This window comes from Arachis hypogaea, chromosome 15 (genome assembly GCF_003086295.3).
Source record: "Arachis hypogaea cultivar Tifrunner chromosome 15, arahy.Tifrunner.gnm2.J5K5, whole genome shotgun sequence".
Lineage (NCBI taxonomy): Eukaryota > Viridiplantae > Streptophyta > Magnoliopsida > Fabales > Fabaceae > Arachis > Arachis hypogaea.
The window spans coordinates 45,822,041-45,837,299 of NC_092050.1; the positions used below are offsets into that span (position 1 = coordinate 45,822,041).

Here is a 15,259-nt window from a genome sequence, read left to right on the forward strand (position 1 = left end):
TTCTCCCAATACTTTTGTGGAGAAAAGTGCATCCCTTGAGGCATCTCAGGGATTTCATGGTAAAGAATTTCCTCATACTCTTGTTGAGGTCCATGATCTCTTGTTTGTTCCATCCTTTTCTTAGTGATGGGCTTGTCCTCTTCAATGAGGATGTCTCCCTCTATGTCAATTCCAGCCGAATTGCAGAGGTGGCATATGAGGTGAGGAAAGGCTAACCTTACCCAAGTGGAGGACTTGTCAGCCACCTTGTAAAGTTCTTGAGGTATAATCTCATGAACTTCCACCTCCTCTCCAATCCTGATACTATGGATCATGATGGCCCGGTCTATAGTAACTTCAGACCGGTTACTAGTAGGAATGATTGAGCGTTGAATGAACTTTAGCCATCCCCTAGCCACTGGTTTGAGGTCATGCCTTCTTAATTGAACCGGCTTGCCTCTTGAGTCAATTTTCCATTGAGCTCCTTCCTCACATATGTCTATGAGGACTTGGTCCAACCTTTGATCAAAGTTGACCCTTCTTGTGTAGGGGCGTGCGTTCTCTTCCATCATTGGCAAGTTGAACGCTAGCCTTACATTTTCCGGACTGAAGTCTAAGTATTTCCCCCGAACCATGGTGAGCCAATGCTTTGGATTCGGGTTCACACTTTGATCATGGTTCCTAGTGATCCATGCGTTTGCATAGAAATCTTGGACCATTAAGATCCTGACTTGTTGAATGGGGTTGGTGAGAACTTCCCAACCTCTTCTTCTGATCTCATGTCGGATCTCTGGATACTCATTCTTTTTGAGCTTGAAAGGAACCTCAGGGATCACTTTCTTCTTAGCCACAACTTCATAGAAGTGGTCTTGATGGACCTTTGAGATGAATCTCTCCATCTCCCATGACTCAGAGGTGGAAGCAATTGCTTTCTCTTTCCTCTTTCTAGAGGTTTCTCTGGCCTTAGGTGCCATAAATGGTTATAGAAAAACAAAAAGCTATGCTTTTAGCACACCAAACTTAAAATGTTTGCTCGTCCTCGAGCGAAAGAAGAAAGAAAGTAGTAGAAGAAGAAGAAAATGGAGGAGATGGAGGAAGAAGATGTATTTGGCCAAGGAGAAGAAGAGAGGGTTGTGTTGTGTGAAAATGAAGAAGGAGTGAGGTGTTTATATAGGAGTGAGGGGGGGGGTGTAGGGTTCGGCCATTAGGGTTGGGTTTGGGAGGGAAATTAGTTTAAATTTTGAAGGTAGGTGGGGTTTATGAGGAAGAGAGGATGGATGTGAGTGGTGAAGAAGTGATAGGAAAGAGTGATTGAGGTGATTGGTGAAGGGTATTTGGGGAAGAGAGTTATGAAAAGGTGTGAAGAGGAGAGAAGAAGATGTGGGGATCCTGTGGGGTCCACAGATCAAGTGGGGTCAAGGACTTAACATCCCTGCTCCAATTAAGCGTGTAAAACGCCCTTGCTGTGCAATCCTGGCATTTAACGCCAGATTGTTGCTTATTTCTGGCGTTAAACGCCCAAATATAGCCTGTTTCTGGCGTTTAACGCCAGACAGATGCTTGTTTCTGGCGTTAAACGCCAGCTTGGTGCCTGTTTCTGGCGTTTAAACGCCAGACTGCTCTTCTCCAGGGTGTGCTATTTTCAATGCTGTTTTTCATTCTATTTTTGATTTTTCAGTAGTTTTTATGACTTCACATGATCATCAACCTAATAAAACACGAAATAACAAAAAGAAAATAAAATAGATATGATTAAATATCATTGGGTTGCCTCCCAACAAGTACTTCTTTAATGTCAATAGCTTGACAGTGAGCTCTCATGGAGCCTTATAGATAATCAGAGCAAGGTTGGAACCTCCCAACACCAAACTTAGAGTTTGAATGTGGGGGTTCAACACCAAACTTAGAGTTTTGTTGTGGCTTCCCAACACCAAACTTAGAGTTTGACTGTGGGGGCTTTGGTTGACTCTGCAGTGAGAGAAACTTTTCATGCTTCCTCTCCATGGTTACAGAAGGAGATCCTTGAGTTTTAAACACAAGGTTGTTCTCATTCAGTTGGAGGACCAACTCTCCTCTGTCCACATCAATCACAACTCTTGCTGTGGCTAGGAAGGGTCTTCCAAGGATGATGGATTCATCCTCATCCTTTCCAGTGTCTAGGATTATGAAATCAGCAGGGATGTAAAGGCCTTCAACCTTTATTAACACATCCTCTACTTGTCCATAAGCCTGTTTTCTTGAGTTGTCTGCCATCTCTAATAAGATTTTGGCAGCTTGCACCTCAAAGATCCCAAGTTTCTCCATTACAGAGAGTGGCATTAAGTTTATTCCTGACCCCATGTCACATAGAGCCTTCTCAAAGGTCATGGTGCCTATAGTACAGGGTATTAAGAATTTGCCAGGATCCTGTTTCTTTTGAGGCAATTTCTGCCTATCCAATGCATTTAGTTCATTGGTGAGCAAGGGAGGTTCATCTTCCCAAGTCTCATTACCAAATAGCTTGGCATTTAGCTTCATGATTGCACCAAGGTATTTAGCAACTTGCTCTTCAGTAATGTCTTCATCCTCTTCAGAGGAAGAATACTCATCAGAGCTCATGAAGGGCAGAAGGAGGTTCAATGGAATCTCTATGGTCTCTAGATGAGCCTCAGATTCATTTGGTTCCTCAAAGGGATACTCCTTATTGCTCACTGAACGTCCCAGGAGGTCTTCCTCACTAGGATTCACATCCTCCTCTTCCTCTTTGGGTTCGGCCACACCATGTAAGGCTATGGCATTGTACTCTCTTTTTGGATTTTCTTCTGTATTTCTTGGGAGAGTACTAGGAGGGATTTCAGTGACTCTTTTACTCAGCTGGCCCACTTGTGCTTCCAAATTCCTAATGAAGGACCTTGTTTCATTCATGAAACTCACAGTGGCCTTAGATAGATCAGAGACTATATTTGCTAAGCTAGATGGGTTCTGCTCAGAATTTTCTGTCTGTTGCTGAGTGGATGATGGAAAAGGTTTGCTATTGCTAAACCTGTTTCTTCCACCATTATTAAAGCCTTGTTGAGGCTTTTGTTGATCCTTCCATGAGAAATTTGGATGATTTCTCCATGAGGGATTATAGGTGTTTCCATAGGGTTCACCCATGTAATTCACCTATGCTATTGCAGGGTTCTCAGGATCATAAGCTTCTTCTTCAGAAGATACCTCTTTAGTACTGTTGGATGATTCCTTCAATCCATTCAGACTCTGAGAGATCATATTGACTTCCTGAGTCAATATTTTATTCTGAGCCAATATGGCATTCAGAGTATCAATTTCAAGAACTCTCTTCCTCTGAGGCATCCCATTACTCACAGGATTCCTTTTAGAAGTGTACATGAACTGGTTATTAGCAACCATGTCAATGAGTTCTTGAGCTTCTGCAGGCATTTTCTTTAGGTGAATGGATCCACCTGCAAAATGGTCCAATGACATTTTAGATAATTTAGACAGACCATCATGGAATATATCCAGGATGGTCCATTCTGAAAGCATGTCAGAAGGACACTTTTTGGTCAGTTCCTTGTATCTCTCCCAAGCTTCATAGAGGGATTCACCTTCTTTCTGTCTGAAAGTTTAAACATCCACTCTAAGCTTGCTAAGCTTTTGAAGAGGAAAGAACTTGGCTAAGAAAGCCGTGACCAGCTTATCCCAAGAGTTTAGGCTATCCTTAGGTTGAGAGTCCAACCATATTCTAGCTCTGTCTCTTACAGCAAACGGGAAAAGTATGAGCCTGTAGACCTCGGGATCAACCCCATTGGTCTTAACAGTATCACAGATTTGTAAGAATTCAGTTAAGAACTGAAAAGGATCTTCTGATGGAAGTCCATAAAACTTGCAGTTCTGTTGCATCAGAGAAACTAATTGAGGTTTCAGCTCAAAGTTATTTGCTCCAATGGCAGGGATTGAGATGCTTCTTTCATGTAAATTAGAATTTGGTGCAGTGAAGTCACCAAGCATCTTCCTTGCATTGTTATTATTTTCGGCCATGTCTCCTTCTTTTTCAAAAATTTCTGTCAGATTTTCTCCAGAGAGTTGTGCTTTAGCTTCCCTTAGCTTCTTCTTCAGAGTCCTTTCAGGTTCAGGATCAGCTTCAACAAGAATGTTCTTATCCTTGTTCCTACTCATATGAAAAAGAAGAGAACAGAAAATATGGAATCCTCTATGTCACAGTATAGAGATTCCTTTATGTGAGTAGAAGAGAAGAATAAAAGAATGGGAAGAGAAAAACTCGAACACAGAGAGGAAGATGGTGTTCGAATTTTGGGTGGAAGAGAAGTGTTAGTAGATGGATAAATAAACAGAAGGGGATGAGAGATGAGAGAATTTCGAAAATAATTGAAAAGAAAAGAAAAATATTTATGTTTTTAATTTAAAATTAAAATTAAAATTCAAAAATTAAAAAGAAAAATTAAATTAAATTAAATTTAAAACAATTAATTAATTAAAAAGGAATTTTTGAAAAAGAGGAAGGTGATTTTCGAAAATTAGAGATAGAGAGTTAGTTAGGTAGTTTTGAAAAAGATATGATTGAAACAAAAAGATAGGATTAATTGAAAAAGATTTGAAAATTAATTTTGAAAAGATAAGAAGTTAGAAAAGATTTTGAAATCACATGTTAAAAAGATATGATTAAAAGAGATTTGTTTGAAAAAGATATGATTGAAAAGATATGATTGAAAATTTAATTTGAAAAAGATTTGAAAAGAAAATTCAAAAAGATTTGATTTTTGAAATCAAAGTTGATTACTTGACTAACAAGAAACTAAAAAGACATGATTTTAAAATTTAAAGATTGAACCTTTCTTAATAGGCAAGTAACAACTTAACATTTTTGAATCAATCACATTAATTGTTAGTAAAAAAATTTGAAAATATGAAATAGAAATAAGAAAAATATTTTGAAAATCAAATTGAAATTTTCGAAAATATTAAGAAAAAAATGAAAAAGATTTGATTTTTGAAAAAGATTTGAAAAGATAGAATTTTTAAATTGAAAATTTGAATTTGACTCATAAGAAGCAACTAAATTTTTAAAAATTTTGACTAAATCAAATCAAGTTTTCGAAAATTATGAGTGAAATAAGGGAAAGATATTTTTTTGATTTTTGAATTTTTAATGAAGAGAGAGAAAAACAACAAAAAGACTCAAAATATGAAGATTATGAATCAAAACACATGATGCATGCAAGAACACTATGAATGTCAAGATGAACACCAAGAACACTTTGAATGTCAAGATGAACACCAAGAACTTATTTTTGAAAATTTTTAAGAAAAGAAAAACATGCAAGAAACCAAACTTAAAATTTTTTTCATGTATGGACACTAACAAATTGAAAATGCATATAAAAAACAAGAAAAGACACAAAACATGAAAATATGAAGATCAAACAAGAAGATTTGTCAAGAACAACTTGAAGATCATGAAGAATGCAATGCATGAATTTTTGAAAATTGCAAGAAAGATGTAAACATGCAATTGACACCAAACCTAAAAACTAACACAAGACTTAAACAAGAAACATAAAATTATTTTTGGTTTTATGATTTTATTAATTTTTTTGGATATTTTTTCGAAAATTATTTTGAAAAGGAAAATAAGGATTTCAAAAATTTTTAATAGGAATTCCAGGAATCTTACAATGTTAGTCTAAAGCTCCAGTCCAGGAATTAGACATGGCTTACTAGCCAGCCAAGCTTTCAGTGAAAGCTCCGGTCCAAAACACTAGACATGGCCAATGGCCAGCCAAGCTTCAGCAGATATTGATACCTCCCATGTATACAACAGCTATGTGTGTAACTGCCAAATAGTTGAAGATCAACAAGCTCTTGTGATGATAAGTTGAAACCCCGGTCCAAAAGATTAGACATGTCTTACAGCCAGCCAGGATTCAACAGATCATCATGAAACACTAGAATTCATTCTTAAAAATTTAGAATAAAAATATATTTTTGAAAATATTTAAATATTTTTATTTTTTTTGATTTTTTTCGAAAATAAGAATAATAAAAACAAAAAGGTTAAAATTAAAATAAAGTTACCTAATCTGAGCGACAAGATGAACCGTCAGTTGTCCAAACTCGAACAATCCCCCGCAACGCTCCAAAAACTTGGTGCGCAGAAATCGTGACGGTTCATTCCTTGGTAACGGCGCTAAAAACTTAATACGCACGTTCATAATCTTAGTTCTTTATCACAACTTCGCACAACTAACCAACAAGTGCACTGGGTCGTCCAAGTAATAAACCTTACGTGAGTAAGGGTCGATCCCACGGAGATTGTCGGCTTGAAGCAAGCTATGGTCATCTTGCAAATCTCAGTCAGGCAGATTCATATGGTTATAGATATTTGATAATTAAAATATGATTATAATATAAATAAAATGTAAATTAAAGATAGAGATACTAATGTAATTCATTGGTGAGAATTTCAGATAAGCGTATAGAGATGCGTTCGTTCCTCGTGAACCTCTGCTTTCCTATTGTCTTCATCCAATCATTCATACTCCTTTCTATGGCAAGCTGTATGTTAGGCATCACCGTTGTCAATGGCTACATCCTGTCCTCTCAGTAAAAATGGTCCAATGCACTGTTACTGCATGGCTAATCATCTGTCGGTTCTCGATCATACTGGAATAGGATCCATTGATCCTTTTGCGTCTGTCACTACGCCCAGCACTCGCGAGTTTGAAGCTCGTCGCAGCCATCCCTTCCTAGATCCTACTCGAAATACCACAGACAAGGTTTAGACTTTCCGGATCTCAAGAATGGCCGTCCATGGATTCTAACTTATACCACGAAGACTCTGATTAAGGAATCCCAGAGATATTCATTTAATCTAAGGTAGAACGGAAGTGGTTGTCAGGCACGCGTTCATAGGTTGGGAATGATGATGACTGTCACGATCATCACATTCATATTGAAGTGCAAATGAATATCTTAAAATCGGAATAAGCTTGAATTGAATAGAAAAATGATAGTATTTTGTATTAATTCACGAGGAACAGCAGAGCTCCACACCTTAATCTATGGTGTGTAGAAACTCTACCGTTGAAAATACATAAGAGCAAGGTCCAGGCATGGCCGAGTGGCCAGCCCTCATAAAGGTCTAAGATAGCATAAAACTGATCAAAGATGATCCGAAGATGTAAATACAATAGTAAAAAGTCCTATTTATACTAAACTAGTTACTAGGATTTACAGAAATGAGTAAATGATGCAGAAATCTACTTCTGGGGCCCACTTGGTGTGTGCTTGGGCTGAGCATTGAGCTTTACACGTGTAGAGGCTTCTCTTGGAGTTGAACGCCAGTTTGTAACCTGTTTTTGGCGTTTAACTCCACTTTGCAACCTGTTTCTGGCGTTTAACTCCAGAATGCAACATGGAACTGGCGTTGAATGCCAGTTTGTGTTGTCTAAACTCGGGCAAAGTATGGACTATTATATATTGCTGGAAAGCCCTGGATGTCTACTTTCCAACGCAATTAAGAGCGCGCCATTTGGAGTTCTGTAGCTCTAGAAAATCCACTTTGAGTGCAGGGAGGTCAGAATCTAACAGCATCTGCAGTCCTTCTTCAACCTCTGAATCTGATTTTTGCTCAAGTCCCTCAATTTCAGCCAGAAAATACCTGAAATCATAGAAAAATAATGCCAAAAAGTGTATAAATTATCCACTCATCAAGCTGCAACTAGCAGAATTGGAGACCCTTCGACTCGAAGCTTATGACAACTCCAGATTATACAAAGAGAAGGTGAAGGCTGTGCATGACAAGCATATCAAGAGAAGAGAGTTCAGACCTGGAGATCTGGATCTCCTTTACAACTCTTGTCTGAGACTCATGCCAGGCAAGCTGAGATCTAGATGGGAAGGTCCCTACAGAGTGGAGAAAGCAGAGCCATATGGAGTCTTCCACCTGAGTCATCCTTCAAGTTCCAATTTCATCAAGGTCAATGGACATCACTTAAAGCTTTATCATGGTGAGAAGATGAAGGAACACAAAGAGCTAGAGGTCTTCCTCTTGGAGGACTGATGAGATGGACTTTTGACGGTTTAGAAGTTCACAATAAATTCTCGTTGCAAGTATAGTTTCTAAACCAACAATAGTCCTTTCATGCAAAAAATTGTTTGTCACAAGTAACAAACCCCTAAATTTATAAACCAAAGTATTGAACCTCGGGTCGTTCTCCCTAGAAATTACAATGAAGTGCCTTTTTATTGGTTATGAGGTATGTTTTGGGGGGTTTTTGATAAGAGACATGAAAGATAAATGACAAGGAAGTAAACTAATAGCTAAAAAGGTCCTGGCAAGGTTTGGTGGTCAAGGATCTCTATCCCTATCACTAACCACAGCATGAGAATTGGCAAGGATCAATCCCACTAAGTCAACCTCTAACTAATAGTAGAGGAAAGTCAAGTGAGCTATATCAATCCAAGTCCATAAGTCCTAGTTCTCCATCAAATCAATTAGTGAGATCTAGAGTTAATGGCTCCCAATCGTCAATCACTTGGACATTAGTAACTCAAGAGTTCCTAAGTCACCTTCCCAAGCCAAGAGCATAAAATTCTACTCTAGAATCCAACCAAGCATTTTATCAAACACTTGGAAGGCAGAAAAGAAAAGCAAAGTAAATAGCAAGAATTAAAGGAATCTACAACTACAAAAGTAAGAGATTAACAATAGAAAGGCAAAACAATAGAAAAGTAAACTCATAACTAAAAGAAGCATTTTAACAAACACATAGAAGACAATAAAAGTAAACAACATGAATTGTAAGAATTAAAGAGAGATCTAACTAGAATAGCAAGAGATCAACAATAGAAAAGGAAAACAATCATGAAACAACAAAGAACTTACCACTTGCATTGAAGAAGAAGTATAGATCTACAAAAGAAAGTTCATAAACTACAACTAACAATACAAATGAATTACAAGAGAAGAAGAATTCTACAACTACAAGAGAATAATTAAGGAAAGGAAAGGAAAATTAGAAGAGAGAAGAAGAACTAGATCTAGATCTAAAACCTAATCCTAATTCTAGAGAGAAGTGAGAGCTTCTCTCTCTAGAAACTAACTCTAACTACTCCTAAAGCTTAAACTATGACTAATGATCAAAAGTATGTAAAGTATGTCAATTCCCTTTCAATCCTTGGCTTAAATAGCATCAGAAATGAGTTGGATTGGGCCCACAAGGCTTTAGAATTCGCTGGCCACGAATTTGCATTTAATGAATCACATGCAAATCGGCACGTACGCGTACCGTGCGCGTGCGCGCCTCTATCCACGATGCAACTATAGCAAATCTTATATCACTTTGAAGCTCCAGATGTTAGCTTTCCAATGCAACTAGAACCGTATCATTTGGATCTCTGTAGCTCAAGTTATGGTCAATTGAGTGCGAAGAGGTCAGCTTGACAGCTTTTGCGATTCCTTCATTTCTTCATGAGTTCTCCATTTTTACATGCTTTTCCTTCATTCCCTTGATCCAATCTTTGCCTCCTAAATCTGAAATCACTTAACAAATATATCAAGGCATCTAATGGAATCAAGATAAATTAAATTTAGCTATTGTAAGACCTAAAAAGCATGTTTTCACTCTTAAGCACAATTAAAGGAGAAGTTATAAAACCATGCTATTTCATTGAATAAATGTGGAAAAAGATGATAAAATCCTCTAAATTCAACACAAGATAAACCCTACAAATGGGGTTTATCAACCTCCCCACACTTAAACTAAGCATGTCCTCATGCTTAAACCAAGAGAAAGCAAAGGATATCAACATTTATTCAATGAAATCTAACTAAATGCACCCTACCTATATGCAACTATCTACATGAATGCAATTGCTTGGTCAAAATAAGTCAATTCCCAAGAATACATATATGCACAAGGGCTAAGAGTATTAACAACCATGCCAAACCATAATTGAATTGAGCTATTAAATATTTTTACAAACTTGCATGAAGATTAATGATCATAGGTGAAAAACATGTAATTGAGCAATCGAACCCTCACCGGTAGTGTTTACACTCTATTTGCTCAAGTGTTTAGGGTTGATTCACTTAATTCTCCCCTAATCATGCTTTCCAAGATTTGTTTTTCTTCTAACAATCAATATTTATTTCATACATGCATACACCTATCATGAGGTCTTTTCATTGGTTGTAATGGGGCTAGGGTCAAGGTAGGATGCATATTTGGTCAAGTGAGCTTGAAATTTGAATCTTTGATAAGCTTAGACTTCCCATCTAACCTATGACATCCTATACAATTCAAACTAACCTAACTATCCATTTTTCACTTTTTAACATACTCATGCCTTTTCTTTTCATTTCACAACTCTTATGCATTGACCCTTATTGAGCTTTGCTTTGGGGGCATTTTATCCCCTTTTTATTTCTTTTCTTTTTTTTCTTTCTTTCCCTTTTTTAATTTTTTCTTTTCTTTTCTATATTATTTTTTTTCTTTTTCTTTCTTTCTCTTTTGTTTTTCTCATTTTTTTCTTTCTTTCAAACTATATACAAGAACATCAATGCATAAGGTTTTACTTTTGATCAATACATGAGCATGCACCCAATTCCCAATATTTACAACAAAAATACAAAACCACCCCTTTTCTCAACCAATGTCCCAAGTTTTCCCACACTTGAATGTTACACACACACTAGCCTAAGCTAATCAAAGATCCAAATAAGGACTTTTATTGTTTTCCGCTTTAAGGCTTGTAATGTGCTAAATTAAGAACAAATGGGTTAATCGTAGGCTCACAGTGGCTAACAATGGAAGATAAAAGGTAAGGCTATTTGGGTAAGTGAGCTAAATGAAATGATGGTCTCAATCATATAAATGCATGAATACACAAAATAATGGACACAGAGAATCAAACAAATCAAATATTACAATCATAGAAAGAGAACAATTACACACAAGAATGGAAAATAAGTGGTTATAAGATGTAACCACACCATTAGGCTCAAATCTCACAAGCTTGTGTTCTTAGCTCAAAAATCATGTTCCATAATATATATATGATTTAAGCAAGTTTTATGAAAAGTTTTCACTCAAATTAATTGGTGCCCTATAGATAGAAATGCTTGAAAAATTTCATTATTTTGACTAAGCTTTTTATGTATATATATGCAAAAATAAGAAAATGAAATAGAAAATCCTAAAAACCTAAAATGAAATGCAAAAGTGTTGGGATTAGAATTTTATTACCCAAAATCGCCGATCGGTCAGACGACCTCCCCACACTTAAAAGTTTGCACCGTCCTCGGTGCACTCAAAGATGAGCAAGGGGGTACGGTGACTCTCTGGATTGCTACCTTCAGCTGGTAGATCAACCGGTTTGCTGCGTGTTCTTTCTTCCACTGCTATTTTTGCTTGCGGTGCATCAATCATGAAAAATAGAAAAGAACACCATAAGATAAGAAAACACAAAAGCAAGGAAGCATACATTGTTGGAGTGAGGTAATTCACTAGGTGCAGAAAGTATTTTTTGTCAGAATTACTGTTAGTTGTGGGTGATGCAATATATCAAACAGTTAGTGGGTTAGCAAACAGAATTGAAAATAACAAAGAAAAACAAAAGAGTAGAGGGGGAAGGGAAGAAGTTTAACTAAAACAGAAAGTAAATCACTCAAACAGAAAATGAAATTCACAAAATAAAAATGCTCAATCTAGTGATCTTCCAATTTAATCATTATTGATGCACAATCAATCCCCAGCAACGGCGCCATAAACTTGATGCGGGTGGAAACTGTCTCTCAACAAATTTCCTTCGGCAAGTGTACCGAATTTGTTGTCAAGTAAAAACTCACAATAGAGTGAGGTCGAATCCCACAGGGATTGATTGATCAAGCAACTTTAATTAGAAGAATGTTCTAGTTGAGCGAATCCAGAATTTGGGTTGAGAGTTGCAGAAAATAAAATGGCGGGAATATAAATAACAGAAAAGTAAATGCTAAAATTAAAGGACTGGAAGTAAATGACTGAAAGTAAATTGCAGAATCGTAAATGGGAATGGGGGATTTGCTCATAAAAGTAAATGGCAAAAATTAAAGAGAATGGGTAAGATCAGAGATGGGGAGTTCATTGGGCTTAGGAGATATCGCAATCCTCCGGATCAAGTTCATTTTCATCTCTTCCTCAATCAATGCACTCATTGATCTCCTTGGCAATCTTAATTGATTGAATTACAAATTCAATCTCTCAAATCTTGATTAATAGCCAATTCCTTGGTCAATTGCTCATGAGAAGAGATGAAGTATGGTCACTGATTATACCACATGCATTTCCCAAATCAAGTATTGAGAGGGTTATAGTCACATACCCATCCAAACCCAATTTGGTCCAGCATGAGAAAGCATTTCTAGCTTGATCTCTTCATTCCTCTTTCAAGGTTCAAAAGAGATCCAAGTTTGAATAGATTCTTTTCCAAGATAACTACCCAATTGGATGAAGATCGAAAGCTTTCAAGTAAAATCAAGAGAAAAGATAGAAGAAGAATAATGAAAATTAGTATTGATCCATCAAATTACAACAGAGCTCCCTAACCCAATGAAAGGGATTTAGTTGTTCATAGCTCTAGAAAATGAAAACAAAGAAGGAGAATACATCATAAAACTAGAAAATGTAGAGAAGGTAAAATACAGAGAGTAGTTCTCTTTTCCAACTTTTTGAACCCCTCAACAATTCAAAGCTACTCCTATATATACTACTTTTCTCAGCTTCTAGTTGACTCTTCAAGTCTTGGGCCTTTGGATCTTGAGTTTGAAGCAGTTCTCTTCTTTATTTGGGCTTGGCTTTACTTGCAGAGAGAAAGTGTGAAGTGGGCAGAGACTTTAGCTCAAGATGTTAGGGGTGTTAACGTTTAGTGAAAATATGAGTTCGAGAACGTTAGTGACAATCAACTTTCTCACTAACGTTCCTAAGTGAAAGCCACGTTAACTTCAACGTTAGTGGCACAAACGTTGCCACTAACGTTGCCTCTAAGTCCTTCGCACACGTTATTGAGACTTAACATTCCCAATAACTTTGAAAAGCCCCCTTTGTTCCCACGTTAGAGCCCACGTTAACTTAGTTAACGTGGCTCTTTAACGTGGGCTTGCCATCCTTCGAGAACGTTAGTGCCACTCAACATTGTCACTAACGTTCCAAGGTGCCCCTATGTCTCACGTTAGAGTCCACGTTAACTAGGTTAACGTGGCTTCTAACGTGGCCATGCTTAGCCATCCCCAACGTTAGTGACAATGTTGAATGTCACTAACGTTGGCGTTTCTTTCACTCATCAACGTTAGCTTCCACATTAACTGAGTTAAAGTGGAAGTTAACGTGGCTCCTTGGGGGGTTGTATGGTTGCTTCCAACGTTGGTGACAATGTTGGGTGTCACTAACGTTGTCGACCACTCTTGCTTCTTACATTAGCTCCCACGTTAACCAAGTTAACGTGGGAGTTAACGTGGTATGTTTCTCCTTAGGCCAACGTTAGTGACAATGTTGAATGTCATTAACGTTGGCGTTTCTTCCCCCTTTTAGCGTTAGAGGCCACGTTAACTAAGTTAACGTGGACTCTAACGTGGCCACTTGTGTGCATTTGCCAACGTTAGTGACAATGTTAAGTGTCACTAACGTTGGCTCAACTTCCCCTCTCCACGTTAGAGTTCACGTTAACTTAGTTAACGTGACTCTTAACGTGGTCAATGATGGCTTCGAGAGCGTTATTGGCAATCACATTTCTCATTAACTTTGCAAGTTACCTCCCATTCCTTACTTCCTTTGGTCCTGAAATCAAGCAATAGAGTGCATCAAAGTTCTAGTACAAATCATGGGTAATGCAGCATACAATTTGTCACTAAACTCATGCAAAATCCTCATGAAATAATGTAAAATGCACAATGTATGCTTGAATCAAGGTGTAAGTGAATATCTACCCAAAACTAGCTTATTTCCTAAGAGAATGCATGAAACTAACCTAAAAACAGTAAAGAAAAGGTCAGTGAAACTGGCCAAGATGCCCTAGCATCACTACGTCTTTCTGAGCACTCACGAGTCCTCCTACACTGCAGATATGGCTGTTCTCCTTTGGTGTATCCTTACAGACCAGCCTCTCAACTTACCAAGACACCTCCGGCATGCCATGTGACATGTACAGATTGCGGGCAACCTACCCTTTTCCACCTTGGTTTCAGATCTAGTCTCGGTAGCTGGAGTCTCCTACAGAGCTGGGGACACCAAGACCATAATTCCGCGGGATGATCAGATTGTCCCTAATGGGAAGTACATCAGACCCCCAGCAGCCACTACCAGCCAGACCGCAGACCCGGTCAGAGATATTCCTTCTCCTTCCACATCACAAGCACCTTCAACAAATCAGCTTCTCCTACAGATACTTCAGAAGTTGGACCAGCTTGACCGGCAGGAAAAGCAAAGGGAGCGCCGTAACAAGCGCCGATTTACATACCTCAAGGAGCTGATTGTTGGCAACCACCCACCTGAAGACGAACCAGACACTCCGGACTCCACCTCACCTACCAGCACCGGGAGCCATGATGACCCTGACTGTGGAGATGCTGTTATCAGCCCCCCTTTGTTCCTGACTGATGGCACCGAGGACGGTGCCAAGCTTTAAGTGTGGGGAGGTCGGTCAGTACCTGACTTCCGGAGGTAATCTCTCTCTCTTAACACCAACATTTTAGTTTTTTTGTTAGATAGAATAGATTGCATGATAATAATTGTTTGTATGTTGAAGAACTGAAGATTGATGGTTTAAAATTCAGAATAAATCCTCGTTGCAAGTATAGTTTCTAAACCAAGCAATTAACCTTTCTTACAAACGTTTTGGTTGTCACAAGTAACAAACCCCTAAATAAATTGATAACCGAAGTATTTAACCTCGGGTCATCTTCTCAAGGAACTGCAGGGAAGTGTGTTCTTATTATTGGTTATGAGTTTGTAAATTAGGGTTTTGGAGTTTGGGCAATGGGCACAGGTATATTTATAAATTAAAGAAATAAAAATAAATAAGAAATTTTATTGTAATTAAATTAAAAACCTTGACCCAGAGAAGATTAATCGAAAGTTCTATCCTTGTTGAATTTTTCTCAAGATGAATTGATAATTTAAGGTTGCTTCTACTTAGTTATCCTTTACCAAGTAAAGTAAAAGAAAGTCAAGTAAGTTGGAAGTCTACTTCTATTCATAAGTTCTAATCCTCTCCCTTGGGAAGGATTATTGTTAGTGACTAGAGA

General features: G+C 37.7%; 1 non-coding gene across 1 annotated transcript; it reads left to right on the forward strand.

Moving 5' to 3' along the window:
* Positions 1-3,498: 3,498 nt before the first annotated feature.
* LOC112753741 (small nucleolar RNA R71) lies at positions 3,499-3,606 on the forward strand. Its single transcript, XR_003178111.1, has one exon. It is a non-coding gene; the product is annotated as a small nucleolar RNA R71 (small nucleolar RNA).
* Positions 3,607-15,259: the final 11,653 nt, after the last annotated feature.